This window comes from Petromyzon marinus, unplaced genomic scaffold, assembly GCF_048934315.1.
Source record: "Petromyzon marinus isolate PM22_M1 ecotype Great Lakes invasive population unplaced genomic scaffold, UKy_Petmar_22M1.pri1.0 PM_G_Scaffold_72, whole genome shotgun sequence".
Lineage (NCBI taxonomy): Eukaryota > Metazoa > Chordata > Hyperoartia > Petromyzontiformes > Petromyzontidae > Petromyzon > Petromyzon marinus.
In genome coordinates this window covers 508,364-518,598 of record NW_027423027.1, presented here as the reverse complement: position 1 = coordinate 518,598, position 10,235 = coordinate 508,364, and the positions used below count along the sequence as shown (strand labels likewise).

The window sequence follows — 10,235 nt, the reverse complement described above, 5'->3', positions numbered from 1 at the left end:
GAGCGGGAGGGAGGGCGGGAGAGGAGGTGGAGAGAGGGAGGGCGGGAGAGGAGGTGGAGAGAGGGAGGGTGGGAGAGGAGGTGGAGAGAGGGAGGGCGGGAGAGGAGGTGGAGAGAGGGAGGGTGGGAGAGGAGGTGGAGAGAGGGAGGGCGGGAGAGGAGGTGGAGAGGGAGAGAGGCAGAGGGGTCTGTTGAGATTGTTGGGGAGATTCGTTCCGATTAGGAGCCCTGAGGGAGGCCAGGAGATCGAGGGAGGGAGAGAGTGAGAGGGACACGGGGTGCTGTAAGGAGAGGGTGAGCGGGGGGGAGGGAGGGAGAGGTGTGGGGTAGAAATGAAGGAGAGAGTGAGAGGGCTGGATGTGCGAGAGGAAAGGAGCGAGGTAGCTGTGGCACACTGCAGGTTCACTTCCCTGCAGAGTGGTGCTCACTTTAGTTGTGATGATGATGGGCTGAGTCAACCAGGGATTGAATCTGGCCCCCTTTTCCACTGAGCCACTTTGCCGGTGTTCATTGTTAACTGCTCGTTCACCGTTGGTTCTTCATGGGCGATCATATTTTAATATTTTGACTTGAAGAGGATTTGTCATTCCTTTGCCGAACACGACGATTGTGCGTATATCCGCCGTGTGATGATGCGTAGCGAGAATCGTAATTTTAGAGTTAATTTTACAAACTGCAACTCGATGCCGGGATGTTTACTTGTATTTACTTAATGTTCATTGTAAAAAAAAAAATGTTTTATCATTTCCACCGCCCTCTGCGGGACATCGACCGCTCAAACCGAAAGCGAGATAGACACAGACAGGGAGACAGAGAGAGACATGGAGAGACAGAGAGAGAGAGTTGGAGACGGAGAGACATGGGGAAAGAGATGGGGAGAAATAGAGAGAGAGACACAGAGACAGCGGAGACACAGAGAGACAGAGAGATACATGGCCACACAGAGAGACGGATAGGGAGAGGCATGGGGAAAGAGACGGGGAGAAATTCAGAGACACAGAGACAGCGGAGACACAGAGAGACAGAGAGATACATGGCCACACAGAGAGATGGATAGGGAGAGGCATGGGGAAAGGGCCTCAATGCACGTACACCAACGTGCATTGAGGGCCTCAATGCACGTTGGTGTATGACGTCACAAAGCAGTCCTTACAAGGGCCTCAATGCATGTTGGTGTATGACGTCACAAAGCAGTCCTTATAAGGGCCTCAATGCACGTTGGTGTATGACGTCACAAAGCAATCCTTACAAGGGCCTCAATGCACGTTGGTGTGTGACATCACAAAGCAGTCCTTACAAGGGACTCAATGCACGTTGGTGTATGACGTCACAAAGCAGTCCTTACAAGGGCCTCAATGCACGTTGGTGTATGACGTCACAAAGCAGTCACGAGGCCGTCCCACAGCGCGACAAATGCGGTTTCCTCCTCCACCCCCCCCCCCCCCACCAAAATCTTTGGCCTTTTCGCAGTGAGAGCATGGAGCGGTTTTGCAATTTTTGCAAAATTTGGGCACAAAGCGGCGGTAATACGACAAAGCTGCAAACGTCACCCACCGACGTGGGGGTTGGCCATGTTGCGCACGCACGCAGTTTTGTGGTGGTCCGTGGCTATCCCCGGACTCGCTGACGATGCGCCCCAAGTAGCGAACCGATGTCTGCAGAAGGTGACACTTGACTGTGGTTTAAACGTAAGATTGGCCGCCCGAACTTTGAACAAACACCGATCGCGGCCGCTGCAGCTGCTCCTGGAACGTGCGTCCGAAGACGATCACGTCGTCCAAATAAACGAGGCGGGAGTCCCATTGGAGGCCTGCTAGGACCAGCTGCGTGAGTCGCTGGAACGTGACCGGAGCCGAGTGGAGTCCCATCGGGAGACAATTAAACTGGAACAGAGCCCGAGGTGTTCTTAGCTCTTTCGGTAAAGTCACCACGTTGAAGGGAAACAATAAAATAATATATATAAAACAATAAAAATTCTCACGACGTTTCGACCATAACACAAACTGATGACGACCGTTTGTGTTATGGTCGAAACGTCGTGAGCATTTTTATTGTTTTATATATATTATTGTTTCATTGTTTCCCTTCAACGTGGTGACTTTACCGAAAGAGCTAAGAATATGAATTACTGCAGTCACGAAAGCTTTAAATCAAAATTTAGAACCCGAGGTGTTCAGAACACAGGATTTGGTTTAGAGCTCTCATCAAGAGGCAATTGCCAACACCCCGACGACAAGTCAAGTGTGGTAGAAAACCCACACGGCCGACAGGGCATCCAATGAATCGTCCATCCGTGGGAGCGGGTGTGCATCTGGCACGGAGACCTTGTTCAATTGGTGGAAATCCGCGCGAAGCCGCAGACTCCCATCGTGTTTCTTAACGGGAACAACGGAGCTCCCCTCGTCGACCGCAGTGGCGAACGTGGTCCTCCTCCTGACGACTAAGCCCGTGTGAATTCTGGCGAACGGAAGCGGCGTTGCCCGTGTCAATGCGGTGCTGCCATCAAGGACGTGCGGCAAAAGTGTCATATTTACCCTGAGTGAAAATGTTTTGAAAATTCGCCCCGCCGCTCGCCGGATAAAATCGGAATTCTTGCAGCGCAGCGCGCCCATCCATGATTCGTCCGGCTCGCTCCTCCGCTTCACTGTGGCCACGAGACATCTGTGGTCACCTCGCCGGCCTCCCCACGTGGGCCAGAACGGTGCCCGCCTGGACGACCGCAGCACCCAGGCCGACGTTGAACACTCTGAACGACTACGTATGCATAGTCACACCGTTAGTGTCAGTAGCATAACTCTCAACCACTTATCAGTGCCCTACCTTATTACAGACCAACTCAGACCTTACTGATCACCCCGTGGCCCTTATAAATCTCAACGTTCATCCTATACATTATACTACACTATACACTACACAGCTGTCAACCCCTTATCGGCGCTCTGCCTTATTACAGACCAATTCAGACCTTGTCGATCACCCCGTGCCCCTTATAAATCTCAACGTTCATCCTATACATTATACTACACTATACACTACACAGCTGTCAACCCCTTATCAGTGCCCTACCTTATTACAGACCAATTCAGACCTTACTGATCACCCCGTGCCCCTTATAAATCTCAACGTTCATCCTATACATTATACTACACTATACACTACACAGCTGTCAACCCCTTATCAGTGCCCTACCTTATTACAGACCAATTCAGACCTTACTGATCACCCCGTGCCCCTTATAAATCTCAACGTTAATCCTACAAAGTCCCATCACAAGGAAGAAACACAAACAAATCGACACGGATTTGTATTGTTGTTTGCCCGTATTGAAACGGCTGTACGCCCGTACGGGCCTGAGAACTCACTTTGCCTGCGCAAAGACCACGACGGGGTAAAACCGTGATGGGCTTCTACAGCTCCGCAATAGTCGAGTGTGAATAGTCGCCTAATAGTCGCTATTGGCTATCAGAGGTTCTCCCCAACAACCAGTCAAACAACGTTTGGGCGGTCATCTTGGGTAGGGGGGTGTGTGGTGGCTTCTCCCTTACCAAGATGGCAACCCCCCTCCCACCACGAGTCACGTGGTGTTGATATTTTGTGGGTGTTTTTTAATTGGTCAGCTCCATTGCACGTGACATTGAACTTTATTTCATAGCCCGGATTAAGGCCCATGGTAAATAGCATAGACTAGATAAGGCGCTGCTGCGTTTCAGACTATACCAAGCATAGCCCAGAAGAGGGGGAGGGGGATTTAAAGCATCAAAACTCAAGACGCGCTGAATAAATGTAGCGAATTTGTTTGATGTTTAATTATTTCATCCATAGCGGACAAGAAGCAAGAGGGGCTCGCTAGCGTTAGTGAAAGGTGGCGTTTGCTGTGTACCCCCCTAAATTAAAACAATTTAAGTTCGCCGGTGGCATTCACCCCTTCCTCGCCCGCTGCTCGCGTTGGTTTCGCCCACACGACCCTCTCCCTCCACCACCAAAGTGTCGCGTTTTGGCGGGAGAAGGCGGCTGTGTGTTCTGAGGAGACTAACAACCACCACCACCACAACATCTATAATCATAAGTATAACTACTACTATAATAACAATAACATCTACAATCGTAACTATAACTACTATAATAACAACAACATCTACAATCATAACTATAACACTAATAATAACATCAACAACTTACAACAGCAATTATATAAACAGTTACAATAGTAATAAAAACATGAACTGCTATAATAACTAATACTGTAACATCAACAACTACGACTATAATAAAACAAAAACGTGAACGAGAGCGGGCGACACAACAAGGAGGGCGGTGAGTGAGAGAGTGGAGCCGACCTCTCGCCCTCACAGCCTGAGGCCCACAAAGACGCGCGGGCTCTGTCAGCCTCACGCAGCCCGTCAGGGAGACTACACGGGGAGACATTTGTGTTGTGTCTGTGTGTGTGTCTCTGTCTGTGTGTGTCTCTGTGTGTGTATCTGTGTGTGTATCTGTGTGTGTGTCTGTGTGTGTGTCTGTGTGTCTCTGTGTTGTGTCTCTGTGTGTGTGTCTGTGTGTGTGTCTCTGTGTGTGTGTCTCTGTGTGTCTGTGTGTCTCTGTGTGTGTGTCTCTGTGTGTGTGTCTCTGTGTGTGGGTGTGTGTGTGTGTCTGTGTGTGTGTCTGTGTGTATCTGTGTGAGTCTCTGTGTGTGTGTGTCTCTGTGTGTGTGTCTCTGTGTGTGTGTGTGTGTCTCTGTGTCTGTGTGTGTATCTGTGTGAGTCTCTGTGTGTGTCTCTGTGTGTGTGTGTCTCTGTGTGTGTGTCTCTGTGTGTGTGTGTTGTGTGTCTGTGTGTGTGTCTCTGTGTGTGTGTGCCTGTGTGTGTGTCTGTGTGTTGTGTGTGTGTCTCTGTGTGTGTGTCTCTGTGTGTGTAAGCCTCACGCAGCCCGTCAGGGAGACTACACGGGGAGACATTTGTGTTGTGTCTGTCTGTGTGTGTGTCTGTGTGTATTGTGTCTGTGTGTGTGTCTCTGTGTGTGTGTGTCTCTGTGTGTGTGTCTGTAAGCCTCGCGCAGCCCGTCAGGGAGACTACACGGGGAGACATTTGTGTTGTGTCTGTCTCTGTGTGCGCGTCTCAGTGTGTGTGTGTCTGTGTGTGTTGTGTGTCGCTGTGTGTGTGTCTCTGTGTGTGTGTGTCTCTGTGTGTGTTGTGTCTGTGACTTCAATGCCCGAGTTGGTCATGATACTGGCACCTGGTCTGGAGTGATTGGAGGGCATGGGCCAGATCAGCTCAATAACAACGGTAGGAGGCTGCTAGATTTTTGTGCAGCCCATGGGCTTGTAATTACCAACACGCTGTTCCGGCATCGGCGCATCCACACAACATCATGGATGCATGCCGGGTCCAAGCAAGAACATCTGCTGGACTACATAGTGACAGACCAGTGGATGCGAGCCCATGTCCTTGACACCAGGACCTACCGTGGAGCTGATCTGCCCTCTGACCATCGACTAGTCATCTGTAAGATGCGCCTGCCATTCTTCCACTCCGGTGGTGGGTGTACACCCAGGACCCCATTCCGACCTGAAGTGGCCTGGTCTCAGTTATCTGATGAAAGTTGCAAGCGAGAATTTCATCATCGCTTGCGGCTGGGATTGGCATCGTCCCCGACTCCTGATGTCGAGGGTAAATGGGCGAGGTTTAGGACTGTGACTCATGCAGCTGTAATGGCTGCTTTGGGTACGCGGTCCAGACCTCCCCAGAGACCCTGGCTGACAGAGGAGGTGTTCAGGATGGTTGAGAAAAAGCGACAGGCCCACTGCCATCGGCTACAGAATCCCACGTCAGAGAATGAGGAGGCTTACCGCAGCCTTCGCTCGGAGGTTCGGAGAGCCGTCAGGCGCTGCAAGGATGGGTGGTGGTCGCGGGTTGCTGAGGAGATGGAGTCTGCCTCAGTGGACCGTGATCACAAATCTCTATTTAACTCCATCAAAAAAGTAACCTGCAGCGCCACACCTATTACCATCATTAGGGGAAAAAACGGTGATCCAATCTCCGACCCCCAGGAACAGGTTTGCAGATTTGCTGAGCATTTCTGTGAGGTCCTGGGGGAGGGAAAATCCCTCAGCCAGGAAAACATCGTGGCACAAAGTGAGGATGACCCTGCTGAGGCTGCGGTGCCTCATATTGGAAGAAGTCACCCCCTGTGAGTGGCTGGCTGAGGTGCCATCTGTTGAGGAAGTACTGAAGGCGATCCGGAGTCTGAGACCAGGAAAGGCAGCGGGCAGAGATGATCTCCCAAGCGAAATGCTGAGGGAGGGTGGCGTTTGTGCACAGAGTGCCCTATATGACATCATAACAACAGTCTGGACCACTGGACGGGTTCCGCAGGATTGGAAGGATGCCCTGGTGGTCCCCCTTTTTGAGAAGGGGGACCGCACAGACTGTAACAACTACAGGGGCATCTCACTGCTCAGTGTGCCGGGAAAGGTCCTGGCAAGGATTATTCAGCATCGCCTTGCCAGGCACGCTGAGGAGAGGCTTGCGGAGCCCCAATGCGGTTTCAGGAAAGGGCGGTCCTGCACAGATGCCATATTTTCTGTCCGTCTGCTACAGCAGAGGTGTAGGGAATTCCAACAAGACCTACATCTCTGCTTTATTGACCTGGTCAAGGCCTATGATACCATCAGTAGGCCTGGGCTCTGGGTCGTTCTTCGTGCTTTTGGAGTACCTGACCCTCTGCTCACGATCATTAAGGACCTTCATGATGGTGAGCGGGCTGAGACTGGAGCGTGCCACTAAGAGGTGGGGCCTTACCATCAACCCCACCAAAACTAAGCACCTGCCTGGGTATTTTGTACCATCGGACACTCCACCCCCACAACTCCCGATCGGTGATGGGGCAGTTGTGGAGAGAGTGGAGAGTTTCCCATACCTGGGCAGTGTGCTTATGACTGGCTCCAGTTTAACAGCAGAGGTCTCACTCCGAATCAGTCGAGCGGCAATATCTTTTCATCGGTTGCGTAACGCTGTGTGGAAGCTACCTGGTCTGTCGCTCCGCACTAAGCTTCAGGTCTTCTCGGCCACGGTCATTCCCTCCCTTCTCTACGCTTGCGAAACGTGGACCCCCTTAATGAAGCATCTTCGCCGGTTAGAAACATTCAGGCTGGCCTGCCTATGATCCATCCTGGGTTTAACCAGACTGGATTGTGTGAGGAGCTCACAAATCCTTGAAAGATCTGGGCAGGGTCCCATCGGTGAGCTCCTCCGGCGGGCAAGGCTGCGATGGCTGGGTCATGTAGCCCGCATGCCCAGCCACCGCATGCCGAAACAGCTTTTGTTCGGCCGGATTGAGGGGGCTAAGCGGGCGCGGCACGGGCTAGAGAAGAGATGGAGTGATGTGGTACAGGAGGACGTGGAGCTGAGTGGACTTGCCGATGACTGGTACAAGCGGTGTCAAGATCTGCCTCTGTGGAGGAGGCTCGTGAAGGACGCTATTGGGCAGTTGGAGGTAGTCGCCCTCCAACAACAACGGAGGGCGGAGGAGCGACGCTCAGAACAACGAGCGGAGCGCCGGGTGGCTAAAGCACAGCAGGTTGGCACAGTAGGGGGCACAGGTGGTGCATCAGCCAGTCATCTCAGTCAGTCGACCCGTGGCACCTGGGTCTGCCCCGTGACCTCCTGCCAGCGGGCGTTCGACACTTCACGTGGCCTCAGGGTGCACATAGCCTGGCACAAGCGTCGTGGTGACGTCACCGCCACTTAGTGGCGAATGGCGGTTGTTGTTGTGTGCGTGCGTGTGTACTGCGCGTGTGTGTGTGTACTGTGCGTATGTGTCGTGCGTGTGTGTGTACCGTGTGTGTGTACTGTGTGTGTGTACTGTGCGTGTGTACTGTGTGTGTGTGCACTGTGCGTGTGTGTGTGTACTGTGTGTGTGTACTGTGCGTGTGTGTGTGTAGTGTGTGTGTGTAACGTGTGTGGCGGTAGTCTAGCGGTTAGTGCGCTGCTCTACGAACATAACGACCCGAGTTTGATTCCCGCTCACAGCCAACACCCAGTGACGATTATTTGAACCGGTTCTGGGCCTCCCCTAGGTCGACTCAGCCTCAAGTGAGTACCCGGTGCGGTGTGCAAACATCATTACTGGGGAGACAAAGGCGGTCGGGCACGGTGCTGGCCACCCATTCCCTTCGCGTGCCGCGCCGGCCTTCATAGGTGGAGCTAATACTTGCTAACAGCACTTGCCCCAACAGTCTGTTAAGGCTACACGGGGGATCTTTGTCTTTGTATCACCACCCAGGAGTCACGGAGCTTTTGAGGCTCCGAGCCACGTGGGGATCCACAACAGCGTGAGGCGGTGCCACTCACAGGTGAGACTCGGGGATATGTGATTTCTAATCGATAGCCATCCGTCAGTTAACCCATCGCAACTGCTGAGTCTGTCACGCGACTTCCTCCTTCCAGCGAGCCTTTGACGCTTCACGTGGCCTCAAAGTGTACACAGTGTGTACGTATACACAATAATGTCCACGTTGTTGCTGAGTTCATGCACTCAAGGGAGGGGCAATGGAAAATGAATCTAAATCAACTTAAACTCCATCCCCGTGACCTCTTCGGCATGAAGTGGCAGCTAGTGGTGTCATGTCACCAAGGTATTCAGCCCTCCCCCGTCCACAGCGCTCTTGAGCGTGACGTCACCTTCGCTTGGGTCACTGCCGATATCAATCCAGTGGCAATCCTTATTTGGGCAAAGCTACGCCCAGTGACTGGCGGCTCATTAACATAATGTATCCGTTAAAGCCGTCGAGAGTTTATTGCGACGGGTTCAGCAGCCACGCCCCCAACGCTCGACATATGGGCCGAACCATTAACATAATTTATTCAGTACAGAGCCGCTCATTGTGGAAGGGGCGTGTCTCTTACCCCGGGAGTGACGTCATGTTACTTGCTTACCCGCGTGACGTCGCTAGGTAACAGGAGGCTGCCTATCCGCGCTTGCACTGAAATCCGAGGTGAGAAATTCTCATGGTGGTCGTGGTTGTTGTTTACCAAGGTAGAGCCTCTCTCTCTCGTAGGGATGTCAGTTGAGTAGCAGCGAGCATGGGAATCGACGTCCAAGTTGGAACTTTACAACGCGGGGCCTAGCCACCCGGGGCCTTGCCTCCTGCCCTCGCCTGATTGCATTCACTTTAATTATCTCGCTTAAGTTTAATTTGTCTTCACCCGGCTCGCCACTTTGTAACTTTGTTTTATTGTAAATATTCACGCAGTTTTTATTTTCTTTTGTTAGCAGGCCAAGCCCGCTTGAGCTGCTATACCGCTCTTGTTATCAGAAGCGACCTGCCCACAACAACACAAGGTGAGGCTTTGTCAACGTGTGTGAATGTTTTGACTTAAAACTTTGGTGACTGCAGGAATTAATATTCTTGGTTCTTTCGGTAAAGTCACGTAGATAAAAAATGTAATAAAAATAACAGATAATCATTTTTTTTTTACAATGAAGCAAAAAAACCCCACAATGTTTCTATGGCAACATTAATGTTGAAGATGCGAGGGCTTACAGGAATATTTATGACATTTGCCCTCTCATTGCGTGCCATGACAGTGCTGTTTGCACAGTCACACATAGTCACTGTAAGATGTTTTTCTTGGTCGTGTTTTTGTTTTGTTGCTTGCTGTGGTTGCACCCGATTCAAGAGCCGAATGGCTCACGGGACTATAACCAAAATAAATCAAACTGAAAATAAAAAAACTGAAACCGCGTGATGGATTTTGGGAAAGTTTTTCACTGCATCTCCAAATATATATAAAAGGCAAAGTTGTGATTGTGTGTGTTGTCTGTTCAAAATGTTTAGCGTACTTCGCGACATGCAACAAACTGGAAATTTGCCATGTGGGTACTTTCCAGACTGTACACCGTACAAACATTGGAAGTAAAACTTTGTGGGAAAAGTCCACGATGTTTTTTGTATTTACCGAACAGCTTCAACGGAGGCGGATGGATCGTTGCGCAAAAGACGGTGATGGCTTGTTGAGTCTCCAGGGGGGGGTTCCTGTATCAGTAGATGGGTCGTGGCTGCTGATTATGAAAGAGAAACCAATCCCACGGGGTCAGCACTGCACTCTGTCGGCAGGGTTACCAAGGCAGTGGAAATATATCTGGTCCAGTTTTTTATGGAGATCAAAGGTCAAAGGTCGCGTCATGGGTGACCTATAATGTTCGCCGCCGCCGCTGCTGCTGCTGCTGCACTCTCCTCTG

At 51.4% G+C, this 10,235-nt stretch overlaps 1 long non-coding RNA gene across 1 annotated transcript; it reads left to right on the top strand.

The window, feature by feature from the left end:
* The first annotated feature begins 3,925 nt into the window (after positions 1-3,925).
* LOC142920522 (uncharacterized) lies at positions 3,926-9,335 on the top strand. The gene is made up of 3 exons (XR_012938877.1): positions 3,926-4,313; positions 8,277-8,346; positions 9,267-9,335. It is a non-coding gene; the product is annotated as an uncharacterized LOC142920522 (long non-coding RNA).
* Positions 9,336-10,235: the final 900 nt, after the last annotated feature.